This window comes from Miniopterus natalensis, chromosome 8 (assembly GCF_054644295.1).
Source record: "Miniopterus natalensis isolate mMinNat1 chromosome 8, mMinNat1.hap1, whole genome shotgun sequence".
In the NCBI taxonomy this organism is placed as follows: Eukaryota; Metazoa; Chordata; class Mammalia; order Chiroptera; family Miniopteridae; genus Miniopterus; species Miniopterus natalensis.
This window is the reverse complement of record NC_142088.1, coordinates 8708512-8732347: the sequence shown is the minus strand read 5'-3', so window position 1 is coordinate 8732347 and position 23836 is coordinate 8708512.

The following is a 23836-nucleotide window of genomic DNA, read 5'->3' as shown; positions in this document are numbered from 1 at the left end:
GTTTTAATCTTAGAACATGTTCCAAATTCCCACAAACTCTTGCTGTCAAGGAGATGGGGATGGCATTTGCCAAGGCCTTTGGTTTCTGTGAATCTTTGTGATGGGTGTCACTTTTAACCCAAATATTGCTAACAGACAATCACTCCAGCAGCAGGACTTGGAACAGGTACAATGAGACCAGACTTTTGCCTTTGGCATCTCAGTCATTTGGTCTAAGATGACTCATCACTCAGATCCTGCAAAGCAGCCTGGTTCCTGGATTTCTGGGGAGATTCTAGAACATTAGTGATGTTTAATAATTTAAGTGCAGATATTGCATGGACTGTAAGTGCCACCGATTAGCTGAGTATAACTTTTCTCATGAGAAATGTTTTGATGTTACAACAGTGGTGAATCTCTGCCTTACAGTTCTTGCATAAAAGGTCCATTTTACTGGTAAATGTTTTTGCTCTCATAGAGGCAGAGAAGGTTTCCTTCTATGGCAAACTCTGCATTTAAATTGCCCATCGAACATTACAGAATGACCGATTCATTGTCTAAAATATATGACTGAGTTTCATCATCCTGAGTGAGTTCATTATCTGCCTGCTGCTGAATCTCGGGGATAAAAATAGTATGAAGAATAGATGTGTTGAAATATAACACTATATTTTTCTGTTCGTGAGAAGTACAAATCATCCCATCAGTCCTTCACGATTTATACAGTAAAGAGACATTACTTTGTTATCAATTAAAAGCACAATCAAGCTCTAACTTAGAGAACAGCTCCAGAAACTATCTTGGTCACACAAAACTGTATTTATTAAAGGATATATAAAAATTAAGGAAGTGGTACCTAGGGCCAAGATTTTATCAGTGTCTTTGTTTTATAAAATGAGGTTATGTACCAAATATACTTATTGTGCTTTTCTGTAACCTTTTACTATATGTTAAAAAACCCAAAGCACATAAATATAGGCTGTTGACAACTGTGATGTTTGCTTAGGGTGCTGCTGGGTATCCCTTTACAGTACACAATAGAAGCCTGGAGAGGAAACTTGTGCTCTGGGGCCTGCATAACCTTGGGCAGGTTACCTAGATTTTCTGTGCCTCAGTTTTCTCATCTGCAAAACATGGAAATAATATTATCTCCTGCATAATGTTGCTGTAACAATGAACCTAGTCATATATATGAGTGTAGAACAATACCTAGCCTATAACAAGTGCTTGATGAAGTTTGCAAAGGGAATCAGTGTTAGTTAGCTTGTCTTGGTTGAACACGCATTACTCTTTTTCAATGAAAAAAGTTAAGACTAGTTTCATTAAAAACTAATGCACTGATTAGAGAGGATGCTTTTGCTTCACAAAATGTGAAAGAGGTAATAGGATAATAATTTACCTTCCCTGAAAGAGTCCATATATGAAGGGAAATGAAAACCAAGATGGCAGAGAGGCCAATGTCTTCTATTTTCCACTTGTGGGAGTCCTGGAAGTGTTTTGAGGAAGGAGTAACAATCTGGAGATTATCCCCAAATTCTAACAATGATTAGTTTGAGCAAGATCCATGTTTAAATGCACCTTGTCTCTGGGAGAGTCATTAACATCTTACAGGAACTTATTTTACCTGCTCAGTTTGTGTGTGTGTGTGTGTTTTCGTTTTTGATTTTTAACTAACCTATTCAGAGAGTTAGTGTTGTCAAAGAATATGAACTATAAATTTGTATAGTGGGAATCTCTGGATGAAATAAACTATGGGAGAACATGTCAGTGTGGTACTTTGAGCTATATGCCAGTTATCACTTGCTACTTTCAAGGCCTCTTCAAGGCTTACAATCATGAAACAACCATTAGCTGAGCTCCTATCTCTGTGAATGACCGAGTAGATTGAATTCATCTGAGTGATTCTTTTGGTCTAGTCTAGTTGTGGACATTTTTCAGTCCCTGTAGGTCACATTTCTAGGGCCTTGGCTGGGACAATTGGTCTAAATTCTCCATATGGACCCTCATCCTCACAGCAGCCTAGCCCAAGCTTGCTCAAATGAGGCCCACAGCTGTCCATGAGCAAGTGAAAGCATGAAACCTATTTTTGGTTCTAGACTGAGCATTGGGACAATGTTGCTTCCACAACATTTCTTTGTTAAAAGTGAGTTAGAAGATCAGCCCAGGTTCAAGGACTGAAGCAATAGAGTCCATCACTAGATGGAAGGAGCTGCAAAGTCACATCTCAAAAAAAAGTGATGATAGAAGCAAGGACAGACTTTGTGGTCATTTTTGAAATCTACCACAGGCAGCCAATGTCATTTCTAAATCATGGAAAAGAGTGCTGAAGATTTAAAAAAAATGTTTTCCCAAAATAGGAGAGCATCAAAAGCCATTTTGCAAATTGGCTAAGAGCCTCATTACCTTAAAATATCCTTTATATTTTTCTGGCACCTGGTTGCATTCTGATGTCCAGCATAAAGCAGGATTTTGTGTAAGTGGAATTATTGGTAAGACCATAACAAGCATGAATATATGGTTTACTCTAATTCAATCCGTGTGACTGGAGAGTCAAGAAATCCTTAATTTTGCTGTGATTAAGGGAAATTAATAATTCTTTTAAAATATAAATAATAAATAATTTTCATAATGTTCTTGCTTCTCTCTGGTCAACTGTGAGAGACAACTTTCATAAACTACTCTCCACACCAGAGAGAGTTGAAAGGAGGGCAGCTTCAGTAATACCATATATTAATCTATTAACACAGTAAAATTACCCAAAGTAAGGACACATCTGCAATGGGCACCTTTAGAACCCTCACTTTTTGGGTTACATAATTGTATTATAAATCCTTACTAGGGTTTTTCAGTATTTTGGCAACCACATCTATCTATCTAGAGACTATAAGGTCAAATCCTTTGAAAGAGGCCTCATGAACATACAAAATTAAGGTAGTTGGTAGATGTTTTAACTGAGCCACATTAACACCTAAATTAAAACAAAAATAACACAAGACATATAGAAAAGATAACCTTCAAAGGTTTAGAAAATGCCAGGTGCTGTCAAATTAAATTGTATTGGAAAAATAAAAGCTAGAGATAGTCCAGAAAAATAGTAAGAGAAATCAACATTTGTTAAAGTCATTAGATATAATAATATTGATCTTAGAGTTGCCTGTGGATTTCTCTGGCATAATAAATGTAGATTAGATTCTCTTTGTCTCTTCAAGACAAAATATATAGAGAAAAAAATAGGAAAACTTCAGAAGTTTATCAAAGATGACATGAAAATAAGAGAGAAAAACAAGCTAGATGACTTAAAATCATAAAATGTGATAGCTGAAAAGCTTCACGGAGAGCAGATAATCTAATCCCTCATTTTAAAGTTAAAAATCAAATGCCCAGAGAAGTTACTTGTCCAAGTTTGCAGTTAATAGATATGACTCATCTGTTCACTAATAACTGATTTTACCCTACTTGCCTCGGGTCCTGATTACAATTGCTAATTAAGTTCCTAGTCATGCTCATCAACTTTTATAATATTATCTTAACATATGTGAAATATTTTGAAATGGGTTTCTGAATATTTTAACAGATTAGAAGATGGTGAGCTCATGACTTGGGTAAAAGGCTTTCTTGAACTTCGGGTTTAAGTCTCAGTTCTCCTCATTACTGAGTTTTCGCAGATGAGGTTTGGCTAAGCTGGGCTACCAGGAGGCGCAGGAAAGGCCTCGGCGTGGGCACACACACGCGGGTGCATCTCTCTGCCCACTCAGCGTTCACTCTGCCTCCAGCCAGGCAGAGGAGCTATGGATTCAGGCAATCGCAGGAGCGAGGCGCCCCGACTCTCCATGTGTGTCCAGCATAGCCGGGCGCCCAGGGACGTTTCCTGGGAGCAGCTGAGCTGTCGGTCTGTGAGGACAAAGCCTCGCCCAGTAGGCAGAGAGGCCGCTGCACACAGTAGGCCTGCGCCGGACCAGGCTCCCGGGCTGGCGCCTTCTCCGCCCTCAGGAAGGTGCCCACAGCTGTCCCCTGTGGCCCACAGTGATGCCAGGGGGAAGGGGGCACGGACGGCTTTGGGAGGCGAGGGCAGTGGAAGGGGGTGAAGAGCGGGCACTTGGGGCGCTGGGAGGGGAGTCACGCGGGCAGAGGGAGAAACGGAGGTGCTGGAACAGTTGAGACGAGAGGATTCTGGGATGAAAGGTAATGTGAGCAGGAGGACTTCATGTAGTATGGTTATGGGTTATAAATTAGTTCCCTTTGTCATTATTTTTTAAATAGGTACATCTATTTATTTATATTTCTTTATATATAGGGTAGGGCTAAAGTAGGTTTACAGTTGTTCATGTGGAAAATCACAATAAGTGATAAGTAATAATGCAACAATAAACTCTGTTTTGCGTACTCACAACTGTAAACCTCCTTTGCCCCCGCATATGCAGTTTTATTACTTGCTTGATGAGAGCTCTTTGCATGCAAAGCCTTTCAGAGCCGGGCCTGTGGGGCCCTGGCTTTTACTGGGCGACACCTCCCTGTCGCTCTCCCTGTCTCCACTCCCTCTTCTAGAGCTGAGCTTCCTCCCCACAGCCTCCTGCTGCTGGGAACGGCCACTCGCTCTGCCTCTGGGCCCAGCCTCAGCCCTGTAGGGTTGTGCCACACGCGCCTCTCTGTCGATGTGGAGAAATGACAAGCAACTGCTCGATGGTACCGCTTAAAATAAGCACTTTCATAGAGAAAAATGGAAATGTGAGGCTTGGGGAGGAAACACATCTGTGGGAGACAAAGGAAGTGAGAAGTCTGGGAAGTGTTGCTACGATTAAATGCTGATTCTAAATCCGTTTGAACTTAAAAACTCTTTTCCTTTTTTCCTGAGTAATCACATGGCTCATATTCTGAATGTGTTAGCTGAGGCATTCTGCTTAAAATACACTTTGATTAATTCCGAGTTATTCAGCGTTAATCGGGTGTTGCTTCCAGGTGCCTGTGTGTTTTGTGTCTCCTGAAGTCACAAAGTTGAGTTCAAATGCTTCTGAGTAAAATCCTAAGTGAGCCGTGACTTTGGCTCTACCCACAGTTTACCAAACATCAAGGGCGATCGATACGTGAGCCTGGGTTGTTGAAGGGCAGATAGGCAAGAAAGAAAACTACTTCTCTAAAGATGCAAGAAATCCATCTCCGGGTGGAATTCTGTTTTAAACAGTCTGAGTGCTTCACGGCTTAGAGGCGGCAGCGTTAATGGGCTGTGGGGCTCACGGTGTGTCTCTGGGCGGCATGGAGCACTGAGGTTTCCTACTAGAATGACAGCCATTCTATTTTGGTAGAATGTTCTGGCAAAAATGTGCTGGGGAAGCCAAGATGTTTGTTATTACTGAAGGGAATTCCCAGTGAAGAAACAGCAAGAAGCAGTGAAAATAGCAGGATTTCGGCATGAGTGTCTGTGTCCAATTCTGATAGTACTTCTTACCTGTCATGTGTCCTGTACAGACTGAGTAACTGAAGTTCAGTGTTATGTTCTGTGTCACACACCGTGGATCCCTAAGCATTGATGACTGTTAACATTGTTTCAAGACAGATCTTCAGTGCATAGAGCAATGGTTTGGAGTCATCTGGCTCTCCCATATGGACTGAGGGGTAGTGCATGACAGAGCTCACCTCATTGGAAGGGGGCACAATTTCTTGCCCCCAAATAGGAATATCATGTCCGACTTCTTTGACAAACCATCCTGTGTTATAAGGGTAGGAGGGGTGGTACTAGTGTTCAAAGACACCATCTGAATATGAAGGGGTCCTAGCAAGGAGGGATCAGCTTCAGAGTCCAGAACTGGAGAGAGGCTGGGCTCAAACCCCTTGGCTCCATCCTTGCAGAGATGCAAATAGCAGTGAACTACCATCAATAATATTGAAATAAGCCTGTATGGTGCCAGGTGGGTACTAGACTTATTGGGGGATTGCTTCATAAGTTATATAAATGTCTAGCCACTATGCTGTACACCTGAAACTAATATAATATTGAATGTCAACTGTAATTGAAAAACAAAAAAATAAGGGGGAAAACTACAAAGAAAAATAGCAGTGAGCTGGGTCAGGAGCAGCCAAGAGCTCAAGGTAACCATGGAGCTTGAAGTCCATTTTATTCAAAGTATTTGTGTTTTGATCAGCTTCCAAAGTTGATGGTATCAACACCAAATACATAAGATCTGTAAGTTTATGTCTGAGCATGCCTCTGCTAGGCTTCTAACCCATGAAGTCTTCAAAGATCAGGTTTTACTTACCTCCTTTTTCCATTTTGGCCATGCAATTTATTCAGTGGGATATGATAAAATATAAACTGAGTTCCATGGGCCAAAATATTCTCTGTGTTGAAGTTGTACCATTTCAAACCTGTTCCTTCTAAATGATATTTTTTTGTTACTGTTTTTGTATTTCTTCGCTGGACCATTTGTACTTGCCTCCTTAATCAAATTTGACTTGTTTGATATTTTTAAAGGGCAGTGTACTCTTTTCATCATTTATACCCCTCCTGAGCTAACTTTTTCAGTTATTTTAACCAAACAAAGGAGGTTCCCCTATTCCTTGCATTCATAGATTTACTTCCCATGAGCATCCTTCATCTAGCTCCCCATTTGTTTCTTGGCATCTCCCTGCCTATCCCCCATTTATTCCTAACATTACTTGGGAAAGATATCATCATCCTCTCATCAGTTATGCAAGCTGAAAGGCTTGAGTTCCATTTACTCAACCTTGGCTTTCAGTCTCCACATTTAATATATCATCAAAGTCTGTCCATTTTACTTGCTGAATATTGAAAAATAGCTTTATTGAGATATAAATCATGTACTATAAAATTATCCCTTTGAAGTATACAATTAAGTAGTTGTTAGTATATTTGTAGAGTTGAACAACCATCACCATGCTCTATCCAGACCTTTTTATTACCCCAGCCAGCAAAAGTCCTGGCCGGACAGCTTCAAGAGGAGGTTTACCAAGCATTCAAAGAAGAACTAACACCTACCCTCCTCAAACTATTCCAAAAAATCCAAGAGGAAGGAAGACTTCAAAGCTCTTTTAACGATGTAGCATTAGCCTGATTCCAAAACCAGATAAAGACACTACAAAGAAAGACACTACAAAGACAGGCCAATATCCCTGATGAACATAGATGCCAAAACCCTCGACAAAATATTAGCAAATTGGATCCAGCAATATATTAAAAAGATTATTCACCATGACCAAGTGGGATTTATCCCAGGGATGCAAGGCTGGCACAATATTCATAAATTAATAAATGTGATACATCCCATAAACAAAATGACACAGATGGTTGTAATTTTAAATAGAGTGGTCAGGAAAGGCCTCGTGCACAAAAGAATGCTTGAGGGAAGATCTGAGGCAGTGAGACGCTGTGCTAAGTGGACATCCACGGGAGGAGTGGCCCAGGTAGAGAGGACTCTGACGTGGGAGGGTGTCTGCTGTGTTCTAGTGACAGTCAGAGACCTGTATGCTTATCGTTTAATACATATTAAGTAACTTAATACGTATTAAATGATAAGAGTTCATTTGCTTCACTACCCTTGGTGGTGGTGTGGTTAGCTGAGCTTTAAGTACTTTTGTTAATTTATTTCAACCCTCTACTGGACCAAAAAGAATCTCTTTTCAGTATGTTCGAACTTATTCATACTCTGGCAATTTCTTCCTTTCTGTTATTTTTTTCCTTAGGGACACCTTCCTCAGGGGTGGGTCCCACTGCTCCAGCTTCTCTCCTGGCCTCTGCACAGGTGTCATCTTAACCATCCACCTTGGAGCTCGGCTGGCCTTTCTCTTCCTTGGAGCCCCTGGTTTCTAAATTCCTTAGGTTCTTTTTAAATTTACTCTGTTAACTTCCTGAGGAACCTTTTCCACCTGACCAGCCACATCGAACAACTGATCTTTTAATAAAAAAATGTCTGAAGTCTTCAATTCTTTATTGCATTTTCGTCTATTTAGTGCTATTATTCACTAGAATTGGTGGTTGGTGTGTGTTTTTCTTTTATATGAAGCACGGGATCACTCGGGTTAAAGGGTGGGGTAGCATTCAATCCTGGGGTCTGTACCTGTTGCACACGCATAGAAACAGGCGGAGGGCGTGTTAAACTCGGGCGTCAGTACTCTACTGGATGTCACGTATGTACGTCGGACACAGATTCACGCATGAGCTCAGGACATCCCACCAAGATCTGCCGCTGGCCTGGTGTTTTCTTACTCAGAAAGGGCACCAACTCCAACCACTCTAAGAAATCAGGAGCACTCTCAGCTAGCGTCTCCTCTTCGACCTCCCCATGCCAGCGTTTCCTTGCCTACACACCTCAAGTTCAACAGCTGTTTGCCATTTCCACTGCCTCCCTCCTCGGCCAGCCAAGGCCGTCTCACTCCACCACTGCAAGAGCCTGCAGCTCGCTGGCGCCACTCTTTCCCTCTCCCAGTTGGTTCTCTACTCTAAGGCTGGAGGGTCTTTTTAAAACCCAAAGATTGAAGTACTTTGGGCTTCAGATTCTCCAATGAGTCTCCATGTCTCTATGAAAACAGTGCAAAGTGCCTGCCTCCCAAGGTCTGCAGACGTGCCTGCTCCCCTGGCTGTGTCTGGCATCACTTTCCCTCTTACTCTCTGCCTTCCCACTATACTCTGTTTTTGTTGGTGGTGATGTTGTTTTGTTCTCAAAACCTGTTTTCCCCTGTCCCAGGGTCTTGGTGCATGCTTTTATACCTCATTTGAAAGTTCTTTTTCTTACTCTTTCTTTGCTGCCCCCCTTACCCACACATACCTCACCCCTACCCATCTAGGTTTCTCAAATTTCCCTTCATCTTGAACTCTCCTGACCCTGGGAAAGTCTCCAGACCAAGCTAATTTCCTCAGGTGTATGCCTCTCTGTCACACTGCACCTCTCCAGAGCACTTACTCTGTCAGGTTTCATGGGAGCAGAGGCTGTTTCAGCCTTCTTCCTCAGCCCAGCCCAGTTTTGGTCACTTAGAAGTAGATTTTTAATAAATATTTATGGAAGAAAGGGAAGGAAAAGAAGAGGGGAAGAGCTCAGGGAGACAGGGAGGGAGAAACAAAGGAAGAGTGGGCAGATTTATTGCCTCATTTATTCACGGATAATTCTACCTGCTAACACATTAAATAAAATTTTCTGTGTTTTGTTCTGTGTGGCCACAATAAGGCTGATAACAAACAACCCCAAAATGCAAGTCTTACAGATCTTACGTATTTGTTTTCCTTGCTCGTGAGTTTGTGGGGTGGTTGGCACAGCTCTGCAGGGACTTCAGGTCATCTGAGCTTGATTGAAAAGTATAGATTGGGTTCACGTCTGCTCCACATGACTATCATCCACGGTAACAGGGGTATGGTCTTATCACAGATCACAGAATGCCAAGCAGGCACGAAGAATTCCAAACAAGGATTCGATCTTGAACACTTAGCTTCTTATGCTATATCATAGTCATATTCTGAAACCTGCTAGTCTTAATTTCCTTTTGTTCCCATCTGCAGAAAATCACAGGAGAGTCAGTAACCTTGCTGACAGCCTCTCAACAGGTTGTTGTGGGGGAGAGCAACATGACTATGTTGGCCCATGACTAGGTCATCACTGTTATTATTATTCTTATCACTATCTGGTAAGAGGCTTGTTTTCTTATTGCTGTAGTAAATTTTACATTACCAGTGTGACTGACCCTCTCAAAGTAAGTCACAAACACCTAGTGTCTATTATGATTAGATAAATTCATGAATGATACATGAATAGCAGATTATTTAGGGAAGTTGGGACATCTTGACATGCACCTTACCCTTGAAGACAATAGGTAGAAGGAAAGCTAAACTCTTCCAGGCCCAGGGCCCTGTGGTTATTATATGAGATGGAGCATAGGTCTGGCTCACTGTGATAAAGTGCCTAAGTCTCATCTTCTTATTTTAAAAATAAGGAAGCCGAAATCCACAGCAGTTGAGTTATTGGTCCAATGGGGTGGTATTGGGATCAGAATGCAGTCTCCTGTCCCTGGGTTTTGTGACTTTGCATGAGTGACATGTGTTTGATGCACATGTGATGGATTGTGGTCATAAGGAGAAGATGGTGAAGCTTGTTGAGAAATTCATGGGTAAACCATGGAAACTGAAACAGTCCCAATAAATCAATTTAACTTTTCACTTCCATAATTTAGCATTTAATTGGTATGTGTCAGTAGAAGATGGAAACTAGATTATCAAATTGTCCTAAATCAAGGACATGTTTGCGAGTCTCTTTTATTTCTTTTTTAAAATTAATTTATTTATTCATTTTTATTGTTCAAAATATTACAGATGTCCCCCTTTTTCCCCATTGATCCTTTCTACCTAGCACCCACTCCCTTGCCCAGGCCTTCACCTCACTGTTGTCTGACTCCTTTATTTCAGTGAGTTTTTAGGCCAAGTGGTCAACAGATGTCAGGTTTAAGTGTTAGATGATGAGGAGATGGGGGAAGGGGGAAGAAGAAGCACAGTATAATTTTTACATTAGCCAGGTCTTCACTGGACTGGTGAGAATATTTCTTTGTAACAAGAGCAGCAACAGAAGCTCTCTTAGCATTTTCAATCTCAGCCTTTTTCATTAGTCTGTAAGGAGAGACTTTATAAGTTGCTTTTATTTAATCCTAAGAGCATCCATAAAGGTGATTAGAATTTATCTTCATCATCATTTGAAAACACAGCATTTTCTAATCTAAAAGCATTGGGTTTATAAATGACCTGTGCTGTTATTGTTTTTAGAACAGCCACATTGTGGGTTAAATAGATGTTTGTGGGCTGGCTTGGATACAGAATCACGCTTTATGGTAGTGGTTTTCAATATCTTCTCTCACATGACTGATGATTCACAATTAGTCTTGTCTCAAGTCTAGGGCTGTGGAGAGATGGGAGAGGGAGGTGGAGTAGAACCATACACTTGGAATATGTTCTCAGTTTAAAATGTTTCCATTAATATAGCTTGAATCTTTGCCAACCATTGCTTTTTATCTTCAATTAAGCATAACAGATGACAAGGTATCAGTGATGATTGAACAAAGAACCCATGATATAAATGGAAAAACTATTTTCATGGACACGTGTGCTCTTGGTTGTGATTTGATGTTAAATAATATATTTAATTCATGTTTTCCATTAGTTGAATGTTACTGTTTCCTATGAGAGAATTAAATATGTCAGTATTTCATGGTATTTTACATAAAGCACTATGCCTTCCTGGTGCTCTACCACCTGAATAACTTTAAGAATATTTTCTGTATTTAATTTTCTGTGAAATATTGTCTTTTGTATTCCAAACAACCAACTGAAAAATGAACCTTTGGAAGGTAATCTGTTTTATAATAATAAAACCACATGATACTTATTTGTGCTTCCTAGTTTCCAGATTTTTCACTTTCATTATGGCATTTGAGTTTTAATGACACTTCTCTCTATTAGGCAGGGTCTGTGATCCCCTTCCACTCTCCAGATGGGGAGAATAGAACAGAGAGAATTTAAGTGGATTTTTAAAGCTCACACAATTAGTAAGTGCCAGAGGTACAATTCAACTTCTTTTTTCTGATGCCAAATCCTGTGTTCATTTCCACCACTTATGTCATTATTCTATTTGCTATGATAGAAAATAATGAACAAGGTCCCAAGTACTATATAAAAAGCAACTCATGAAAAGAAATGGTAGCATATCAAAATCAACTTTTGAAATCATCAGACCCCTTTTAATTCTTGAGGGTCACCAAGCAATTGAAAGTAATTTCAACCTTGTTAGCATATTTTCTAGAAAGAAGAGCTATTAATACCACAAAACAGAAACAAAATATTGTAGTTCTAGTACAGTCAAATACCATTGCAAAGAAACATTCTGTAAAACAATGCATTTTTCACATCTAGAGGGACTATGCAAAAAAATATTGCTTTGTTGCGTTTTTTAGCAAGAAATTTTACCCAACAAATAATTCTGTTCAGCAGGAGCTTTCATGAATTCCTATTTATATAATAGTCATTCTACACTGGGGAAAAACTTGATTATTGTGTGTTTGAGGAAGAATAATCTGTTAAATTAAATTTTTATTCTTTACACTGTCTTAGGTTTATGATCAAAAAGAAATCACTCCACCCGGCTGGGCATCGCTCAGTGGTTGAGCATCGACCTATGATCCAGGAGATCGAGGTTCAATTCCCAGTCAGGGCACATGGCTGGTTGCGGGTTTGATCCCCAGTCGGGGGCGTGCAGGAGGCAGCCGATCAATGACTCTCATCATTGATGTTTCTATCTCTCTCTTCCTCTCCCTTCCTCTCTCTGAAAAATAAATTTTAAAAAAGTCAATTGTCCTAAAAAAAATTTTTATTAAAAAAAAAGAAATCACTCCATCTCCTTTTATCTCTTTCCTCCCTAAAACAAGTGAAATAGTGATCATCTAAATAGCCAGCTCATGAAGAGATTCAGTTCTGATCCTCACTTTCACTTCCCAAAGGATTCAAAACACTTCTTTACTTTTTAAAATCATTACCATGGAAGCGGCATGAACACTGTTTACTTATCGTTCTTGGGCACTTATTTATGTAGAAGTGAATGCTTTAGAAAATCCTGTTCTTTCAAGACAATGTGGAGGCTTCTGTGGAATTCCCTATAAACATATCTGTACCTGTCAAGCCACAGCCTGGGAAACATTTACTAAGTCAGTCCAATGGTCTTGAGAATGAGCAACATTGGGTCTGTCACTTTTAAGGTTTGAGTCAACTAATATTTTCCCGTACTTATTTATTCCAAGTGGCAAAGCTGTAATATTTGTACCTATTGTGAAAGCAATATCCTGCTTTAAAATTAAATCATCAACAAGCCTCTAAGGTAGAAAACTTCCTCCTCGTGAAGAGATGGGAATATACTTCAATTCTTACTCCAGTTTAGATAACTTTCTCCCAAATAGGACAGCAGAGAAAAACTTTATGTCTGCTGTAGCATCCACTTACTCCCCATTTCTGATGCTCATTTACTAATTATTATCAATATTAATATTAAATACAAAGAGAGAAATTGTAATGACTGACTTGCTAAAAGACAACCAATGTTAAATTAGAAGATACATTATTTGACATCATTCCATAGATGGTTAGATGACTTCAGAGAAGGTTTAAACAGGGAGATAAGAGGTCCCACCAGCTGGAAACTGAAGCCACAACAAAGGTGAGTCAACCACAGATTCCAGGTAACTGGAGGTGAAGAGGGAACCACCTGCAGATACTCTGGTCAGCAGAGGTTGGTGAGTGGGACATGGATCCTATAGAGAAAAGGCTTTGAGAGAAGATGATCGCACACAGATGATCTGTGTAAAAGGATGCCATACACAGAAGCCGGAAAAGATAAGACAACAGAGAGAAAAGTTCTGGGTGAATGAAGCTAGAACTTCCCTCCAGGCTTGTGGTGTCCCCGAGGAGTCTGGAAGATGGGCAGGCACCGAGGGGTTCCCATTACTGACATCTGATAGCATCACCTTTTTATTACACATGGTGATGAGAATCTTTAGAATCCTCACTGGCAGAAGAGCCCCAGATTGTTAACCAGATTTCTCGGTGGACTTATACTCACTTGACTACTGGCCAAGTGAAGGTATATGTGAAAGATCTTTGTAAACTGAACAACACCAGACATTTAGGATAATATTATTGCTATTAGGATGTCAATGCTATGGAAATCACTAGTACAGGGGTTGTGTGCAAAACTTGATTCTTCTGTCTTGTTTCTTAGTCTGTTGAACTCTTGAGAGACTCATCTCCATCTTGTGAAACTCTTATGCTGTTTCGGGCCCATTGAGAACATTGTGCCAGCTCAGCTCATTGCACTATCTCAATGATGCAGTGCAATCCTGTTGGTAGCAAATATCTAGGTTTCAGCATGGCTGTTGATGCAGTTTCTCAAAATATTTTCCTGAGCCACATAGAAAAACTTAGATTGGCAAAGTGACTTCTTACCCACTTGGAAAACATTACTGTCTAAGTTGCTTAATGTATTAATTTTAGTTCAGAAGTAGGTTTCTGTTGGCCTACCAGCAATAGCAAATCTTTATGGATTATCTACAAATGCCAGGGACTGTATTTAGTGCTTAGGATACAATAGTTAACAGAACAGATGTAGTCCCTACCCTCAAAGAGCTCAGAGGCTAATGAGAAGACAGACAATAGTAAGGAACAAACAGAGTAATTATAACATGTGGTAGAAGGACCAGGTTGTAAGGAAGAATTAGAGGGTAGGAACCTGGGAAGACAATTGTCTCACGGCAATATCTAAATGGCCATTTCTTCATAGTCACCATCATAAAGAATTCTACGCAATTATTTCTCCTGCTCAAGATTTAAAACCTGGAAGAAAATACCCAGGCAGTGAAGACTAGGTCATGTCCCCATTCCAGTGAAACATAAGGAAGAAGAATGCTCCTTAGGTGGAGGCACACAGAAGGAATTCTCCTCCCATCCACAGAGTGAGGGAAAGAGAGGTAACTCTCCAAAAAGAAATAGTGCTATTGGAATTGTAGGTTGGGCAGTCATTCAAAAAATGCCAAATACTCTATACATAGGAGACATTTGTTGAATTTATTTAGGGCCTACTATAATTTTAATCCTGGCAGCCTCAGAAGTCAAAATTTTCTCTAGTTTTGACCCTGTGCCACCTTTTCTTGTTTATTATATAAGGGAATAGAGCCAAGATTTTCCCCCCAAAATGTTTCTCTTGTAGAAGGAGCTTGTCTTTGTAATCCTTGTCCCACTATGAGTCAAGTGCCCCAGTTTCTGTTTTAGATCATTATTTTAAAATCTGACTGCTTCAACGTACTAATGAGGCACTATTATCTGAGTGCTGTTTTTCAACTGCCCTGGTTTCTTCTTTGTATGACCACTGTCATCTCCTGGCCTAAATATTTTTTATACTTAATGATGCCTTTGTGTTTGTATCTTTGACTTTTTAACAAAGGAACTTAATGTGAAAATCAAATATATGTTTTTCTGGACTTCTAAGTTATAGCACAGAGCTAGAGCCACTAGAAAATTACCTCCCTTAGATTTAAAACAAATTATACATGAAGTTTAATCATTTATTCAATAGAATTCAGAATATAAAGGATCAATATAATATAAAAACACTTTTTTGTTGCTCCTCTGAATCATAATTAAGAATCAAAATTTCTTTCTCTTTAACTTATGTGTAAGAAGAAAAGACTGCAATTTCCAAAGCTAATGTCTCATGAATCGTGACTTCAGCCAGTTGGTTCAGCACCATGCAGGACTATGACTCATCTCTTGTCTTTATTGCATGCTGAGTTTCCTTAAGAAAATACAGTTGATAATAGAGTTCATTTGGGTAAAGGATTTGAGCACCAGCTTAATCTAAGACCAACGAGATCACTGTTTTTGTCAGCTCTCTTTTGTTTCCTAAGCATCTACTAATCAGAGGAAGATGGCTGATATTTCAATTGGCTCAATCAGCAGTTGCCTTTCCATGGAGAAACTGTTGGGGGCCAAATTTGATTAAGATTATTGATAGTCTCAATAATGTTAATTTTTTATTTAGCTTGATAGTCTGAACTAATAAGAATTCAATAAATGTTTCCACACCAGAAGGCATTTGTAATTTTTAATAACTATGATTTGAAGGAAGGAGTGGAAAGCATGTGCAGAATGAGCCCATGAATCAAGAAAACGACATACTCTTTGCTCTACGGTCTGTTTATATCCATCCTCATTCCAGAAAGCACGTGTGGTATCTCTGTGGTTATAACTATTAATCAGGAACCTTATACAGAAAGCATAATTGGAACCATTGATATTGTCTTTGGAAACAGGGATTAAAACTATTTATCAGAGCCAGTTAATTCCACAGAGAGGCAAATTTCCCAAAGACAGTTGTCTCAGACCTGGACAAGCTCCCGAAACTATATTAATGTCAGGATCCCATCAGCTTCTCTAAGATTTGGATTAGCAAGAAACCAGCAAAAGAAAACAATGCCCAACTTTCTCAATGCACATTCTCTAACCAGTCGCTTAAGTAGATGGTATCTGAGTTACATCTTACAAATATAAAAATATACTATAGTATATTTTGACTTTCATCATATATAGATTAGTAATTATTCTAATTCTATTTATATGTGGAATGATTTTAATATAAAGAATTTTTGGACAATCAACTTATTTCTGCCTTCCCCATCCCACTTTAGTATTAAGATATCTGGTTCTGTCTCTGAGAACAATTTCCTGGTGATCTGTAGCAGCCAGATTTTACGTCATGGTGGCCAGTGGAGACTAAGATATATCAAAACACTTCAATAGGATTGCTCATCAAATGCATTAGCTGGAAAATGGCTCACCGTTGGTATTGTTTTGTTCTAACTACGCTGTCAAAACATATCTTTCCCCATCTAATAGGAGTATATTTTGGGGTTCACTATTTCTGATAACTAACTGAATTCCTTGATTGTATCCCAAATTTAAAATCAGACAAGTGATGTTCTCTTGAAGGCAATTGAGGTTCCATGGAGACAAGTACTTGTAGGCATCACACCAACCAGCATTTAAATATTACTTTACAATTTCAATGCTTTTCACATGTATTATGCCATGTGATATTCTCAAATCACATGAGATTATTCAAATTAGCCATCTTTTACTGACGATGGGTTGATGCTCAGATAACCAGGAATGTACATATTATGCACTTAGGTATAATCTCCTATTGAAAGAATCTGACGGCATGTTGGAATATTTGGGGGGGGGAGTCCCACGGGTGAGAGTGGTATGGATAAAACATGCTCACTGCTATTCCTCAGTGAGATGGGTTGTTATTGCCCCTGTTGTATAGCTGAGTACATCTGAGTATGCATTTCGTTGTTGACTGGCACTCTGATTCATCTTGAGTCCTTAAACAATCACCATCCTTCCTGGAACTCCGTAGGAGGAGGTTAGAACAGATTAGGATGAAGCTTTCTCTCTGAGTTAAAATTCAGGACAGCCAGGGCCTGCCCAGATTGCGCCCTCGCATTTCCTTTCCTTCACCTCGTGCCGGTCAGGTGTACTTAGCTTATTAGCTTAGAATGAAGATGCTCAGATGACAGAGATCAAGAGGTGCTTTCCAGATCTGATAGAAAGTATTTTCATAGGCGGCGATTCTTCACATCTATCTGCCAGTGTGTGGCAGGGCTGACCTCACTTTTGGTCTCGTACAGGCAGAACATGGTGACAGAAAGGTTGCAAATCTCTGGGTCAGAGGAAGGGTGTCTGACGCACGGTGTGATGGCTTGTCACCAAAAATAAGTGACTTGGAGTGAAGGAACTCCATCTGCATTTCAGCTGAAGACACCTATTTGTATGTTCAGTTGCATTCGGAAAGCCTACCCTAGGGACCAAGCATGTCATCAGTATTGGATAACACACCACTGCGTGTTATTCTGAAGTGTCTCATCTGTAGGGGTCATTGGAAATGTAGGATTTAAGCAGACACTAGCAGCATCGGCTAACTGATGGTAAGAAACGACATTAGAAACAAAACAAGTAAAAATTTACAAAAATTTTAAATAACCACAATGCTCGGAAACTTGCAGGTAATTAGAAATTTGCTCTCAATTTCAGTCTACCTTGATCCCAGGAGTATATTGTCAGTGTAGCTAGTTATATTTTGGAATGGTTCACTGGTTATATTCATATAAAGGAACTCGATTTTGGATTTTAAAACATTTTTTTGGAATGGTTCACTGGTTATATTAACATAAAGGAACAACCCCAGAACCTAATGCACAATTCTATTAGATAGGGCCAGTATTCTGAAATAGAACATCTAAAACTGGATGCCCCAATCCTAGCAAGCACATATAATGATATATTGCATTAGGTTTATAAAATTGATGTTCCTTAATACTGATGTTCCGCACAAAGATCTCCTTTTGTGTTTGAAAATTAAGAGAATAGATCTTGGCAAAGGAGATTCACACACATGAGATCTGTTGATTCACTTCAACATTTTGGGGGGAAAATTGTTTTCTGTTTGAGAAAGCACAGAGGCATCAGGGAACAGATTGTGGTGGTTTTAAACAGTTAATTAAATACACATGGTTCATCTAAGTTAGATTCAATTAATATTTCCATGGGTTTACATATGTTATGAATAGGAGTATTTTCAAAATAAAATGATAATTCCAGGCCTCTGGCTGATGGCTGATTCATCTTACTACATGGTTATGTCTTTTCAGTATAAACAATTAAGGAAGCACAAATAGCTTACCTTGTTTATCGTAAAAACCCCAGGGTGTATAGATGTCATTTAATCTGGGGTTGCTCAGATAATTCAACAGCCAGCAGAGTTCAAGAGTGTTAATGGATAGTATTGCAACAGCCGGGTTTAAAATCCTAACCCTCTCTGGAAGATGAAACTGGGCTGGCCAAGGAGGGCGGCACTGTGGGGAGAGGGCACCCAGTTGGTTCTTCCATCTGACCTTCACTGACATCTCAGAGGGTCATATCTGGTCCTGTGCCCAGTGACGTCTGCTGAATCCTAAAGTCTTGGGATATGAGGTTGCCTACTCACTGACTTTTGGTGTCTGTCACAAGGTGGGGAGTGGTCTGAAGTCATCTGCCCCATCTGCAGTACAGGTGTTCCCCTCCCCTGGCTTTCCTGCCAGGAGTCCCCATCTTACCAGCAAAGAAGCTCAGTTCACACTGCATTTAACTTGTGATAAGAAATGTTTCTCCAGGAGCCTCTCTGTGGGTGTGTTACTTGCTGTTGAGTTGGCTCTGACCCCTGGTGACACTATGAACAAGTGATGTCCACAATATTCTTTCCTCAACAGCCCTGCTCAGCTCCTGTGGACTCATGCCTATGGTTTCTTTTATGGAGTCAATCTACCTCATATTTGGCCTTCCCCTTTCCTTGCTGCCTTCTATTTTTCCCAGCATTATTGTCTTTTCCTAAGAATCTTGCCTTCTCATGTGTCCAACGCAAGACAACTTCAGTTTTGTCATTTCTGCCTCCAGTGATGTTTCAGGCTTAGTTAATCTGCTTCAGGACCCACTTATTTGTCTTTCTGGTGGTCCAGGGTATCCATGGAGCTCTCCTCAACACCATATTTCAAGTGAATTAATTTTTCCCTATCAGCCTTCTTCGCTGTCCATATTTGCCTCCATATGTAGTAACTGGGAACACAAGGGTATGGATGATCTTAGCCTTGGCCTCTGACCACACATCTTTGCTCTTAATGATTTTTCCGAATTCTTACATTGCTGTCTTTTAGAGTCTCAGCTTTCTCTTGGTTTCTTGGCTGCAGTCTCCATTTGAGTCGATCATTGAACCACGGAAAACAAAATCTTTAACAATTTCAGTGTCTTCATTGTCTGTGTTTAAGTTGTATATTTCTTCTGGAGTTGTGATTTTCATCTTCTTGATGTTCAAATGCAGATATGGAAGTCAGGGGTCCTGGTTTATGTGCTGGGCCTTGCCATTCATGATCTCTGAGACTCCAGCTCTGTAAATTCCCATCTTTAAGTAACAATGTTTACAAAGCTGGAGTCTCAGAAATCATGAGTGGCAAGGCCCAGCACATAAACCAGGACCCCTGACTTCCATATCTGTGCTTCCTTTAAGATTTCACCAGCTCTGTTGTTGCCAGCATTTCCCACTAACAGAGCAGTGAGTCAGGCAGACATCAGGCACCTATGTTTCCTTTGTTAACTGTCTGGTAATGATTCAAAACATCACCCCAAAAAAACCAATTCCTAACAGTGGAAGGACTGAGGGACAAAATCTTGATATGGAGTAGTAGGTTGGAATACCAACCAGCCTTCTACCCTCATACAAACAGCCACCTTTTAAAAAATCATAATACTGAGGCATTAATAAATGCCAAGTCTTGGAAATTTCTGTTCATACTTTAAATTCTAAGCTTGGCTGCTTAATCACCTCTTTTTAGATTTAGTTTTTGACTGATGAAAGGTTGGTGATGGTGCATTTTGTTCAAGCAGCCTTAGTGGGTTGGATGCCATTTATCATCAGCAAGAAATTGGAAGAGAGATAGAGATAAAGAGAAAACTAATTGCCAAGTTTGACCTCATCATTTATATTTTCTATCATTAGTTGATAACTCAAGGAAGCACCACAGAAGTTACCAAAAGGTAACACATATACAGCTGTTAACACATCACATAGTATCTAAGATTCCCAATATTCCTGAATATTTTGTATTTCTTTTTTTTCCTTCAGTTGGTGGCTTCTCTTTATTTTATTTTTCTATCCAGGTTTTCAAGATATAATTAACATGCAGCACTGTATAAGCTTAAGGTATAGAGCAATAATGATTTGACTTACATATACTATGAAGTCATTACCATAATAATTTTAGTTAACAATATCATCTCATATAGATACAAAAAAATTATATTCTGATGCATATATATCAGCACTTCATCTACTCATCTGTCAATGGACACAGGTTATTTCTATGTCTTGGCCATTGTAAATGCTGCTGTGAACATGAGGCTACAGACATCTCTTCAACCTAGTGTTTTGCTTTCATTTGAATACACTATTTTCCATAATGGCCGTACCAATTTACATTCCCATGAACAGTGCACAAGGGTCCCCTTTTCTCCACAGCCTTGCCAACATTTATTATCTCTTGTCTTTTTGATGATGGCCCTGACTATCTTGTATTTTAATTAACATCTTTCAAATTATGCAAGTGATCATCAGAAAAGCCCAGCCAGATGCCCCCACCTTTCACTCCATTTAATTGTTGTTTTTGTAACTATGTTATTAAGTGCTTACTCTATGCCTAGTGTTGTGAGACATTTTCATAATCTCTATAAAATCTCATCTAATCCTCACATCTGTCCTTTAAGATAAATATTATCCAATTTTTAAAAGAAGTAAAATAATTTTTTTGATCTCACATAGTAATTAAGAATTTAAATTCAGACGTGGCTGATGCCAGGGGCTATCTTTTAGGCTAGTAAAAAACAGACCTGATAGCAATATAACCTCAGAATTATTACATTCTGGCATCATTATTTTCTTGACAAACACTTTTGTTGTTCTCATTGCCTTTCCCTGGATCTTCAGAACATTGCACTCTAGTTTCTTATTAATTTCCTGAGTAAGTAGAAGGTGGCATTTCCAGGACAAAGAACCGCTTCGTCGTTGCCAAAAGCCTGCTGTTGCATCATGATGTTAAGGATGTACCATTTTAAAAATAACCAAATGCTACTTGTGGCCCTGGAGAAAGGAGGACAGCTGTGTGTAACTGAGCGCCTTCTCTTGTACCCAGACACCATTTGCTTTCTGTTGTTTTCAATGAAGTTTTTCATTTCAGGCTCTAAAAATGCTTTACATTTAATATTTGTCTGACCAGTGAATCAGAAAAACACGATAGGAAAACCATGATTCTTTGTTCTCCAGTCTCTTACAAACTAATGGCGTCTCAGCAATGAGGTTCAGTTATGCTGTGACATGAGAGTGTCCCTTTTGATGATCAGCCAGCTCTTAGGGTAAGTTATTGTGGTGAGACTTGGAGCACTCGGGGGATAGATCTTACCTCTTCTAGACCAGTCCTGGCTCCTCCCCAGGACATCTCTAATGGTATTTACACAAGTGGTTCAAGGCACTGGGCAGAGAGACAGCTTGGGCCATGCGGGTCTTTGCCACAGCCAGCTGCTGCTGAGATAACAGGAGAAAACTTAGATGACCTTTTAGATATAACACCAAAGGCACAAGCCATGAAAGAAAGGATTACTAAGCTGGACTTCATTAAAATTAAAAATTTCTGCTTTGTAAAAGACAGTCAAGAGAATAAAAAGACAAGCCATAGACTGGGAGAAAATATTTGCAAAAGACACATCCAATAAGGAACTATTATTTAAACTATACAAAGAACTCTTAAAACTCAACAACAAGAAAACAAACAATAAAATTAAAAAATGGGCCAAAGACCTTAACAGATACCTCTCTAAAGAAGATATACAGATGGCAAACATCTATAAAAAGATGTTCCCCATCATATGTCATCAGGGAAATGCAAATTAAAACGACAATTAGATACCACTACACATCTATTAGAATGGCCAAAATCCAAAACAGTGACGACAACGAATGCTGGCGAAGATATGGAGCAACAGGAACTTTGATACATTGCTGGTGGGACTGCAAAATGGTGCTGTTGCTTTTAAAGAGAGTTGGGCAATTTGTTAAAAAAAACTAAACATACTCCTACCATATGATCCAACAATTATGCTCCGTGTTATTTTCCCAAAGGAGTTGAAAACTTACCTCTGCACAAACATCTGCACGCAGATGTTTATGGCATTTTTATTTACAATTGCCCAAACTTGAAAGCAACTAAAATATCCTTCAATATGTGATGGATAAACTGTGGTCTGTCTAGATAATGGAATAATGGAATATTAATTCAGTGCTAAAAATAAATGAACTATCAAGCTGTGAAAAAACATGAAGGAATTTTACATGCATATTACTAATGAATGAAGCCAATCTGGAAAACCTACACAATTAATGATTCCATCTATTGGATGTTCTGGGAAAGGCCACACTATGGAGATGGTGAAAAAATCTGGGTTACCAGGGGATCGGGGTTGGGGAGAAATGAACAGGGGGCTCAAAGAGAATTTTTAGGGCAGTGAAACTACTTTGTATGATAATATAATGGTAGATATGTGTCATAAATTCAAGCCCATGGACTGTACAACACCACGAGTGAGCCCTAATGTACATTTTAGACTCTGGGTGATAATTTTTGCCAATGTAGTTTCATTAATTTTAACAAATGTGCCTCTCTGGTGGAGCGCATGGATAACGGGAGAGGCTATGCATGTGTGGGACAGAGGCTATGTGGGAAATCTCTATGCTGTCCTCTAATTTTGTTGTGACCTTTTAAAACTGCTCTAAAAGATAAAGTTTATTTTTTAAGTGTTTTATTGAAGATGATCATGATATCATTAGTATTTGTCTATCTGCTGCTGCTGGCCATTGCTTTATCCCCTTATAAGTGGTTCCTGCACAGCAGTGACATCCTAAGGGTTCCTAATATTCTCCCAGGATCTCCAGTTAGTTCAAAGAACCAATACGCTCTAACTGGACATGGGCAAGGAATCCCCACCATTTGCAGCGGCATCTTTCAGCCTCTCTGCCACTCTGACACCAGTAACGGATGACTTTCACAGCTTGCATGTGGCCAGACTTCTATAGATAAAGAACAGCAACCTCATTATACACCCAATATCTTTCTTTCCCATTAAGAAAGTAAGTGGGTGAAAGTAAATATAGCCTATCTATATTTCAAAAGGAAATAATTAAACAATTTTAACAATTATTAAGAGCAAATTACTTGTATCACTTTTGTGTTAGTAATATTATGGTAAGATCATGGCTCGAGAGAATAAATTAAACTTTCCTGACCTGTAAGTTTGTTTCTTTCTAATTATGAAGCATAAAGTCTAATTTAATGATAATTTACTGCAATCCCATTGGTTCAGATTTTTTTCTACTTTCACTTTTGTCTCCTCTTCATGCTTCTATAATTATTTTAAAGGGCTTACTATATATTCATTTTATTATTAATAAGTAGAAGCTCTTTTTGAAAAAAAAACTAGGATTTAAATTCTATGTGACAAATGCATATGTTCTATAATCCTCTGGTTTCAGAGTCTAAGAGGTTCATTTACTATCATTGACTTACAATAAAAATCATGTTATCAAGCAGGAGAAATGGCTGAGTTAGAAATTTTCCATTCAGCATGTTTACTGTAGAGGAATATAAAATTGACCATGTTCAATTACTTTGAAAACAATGAAATGGAAATAATAAT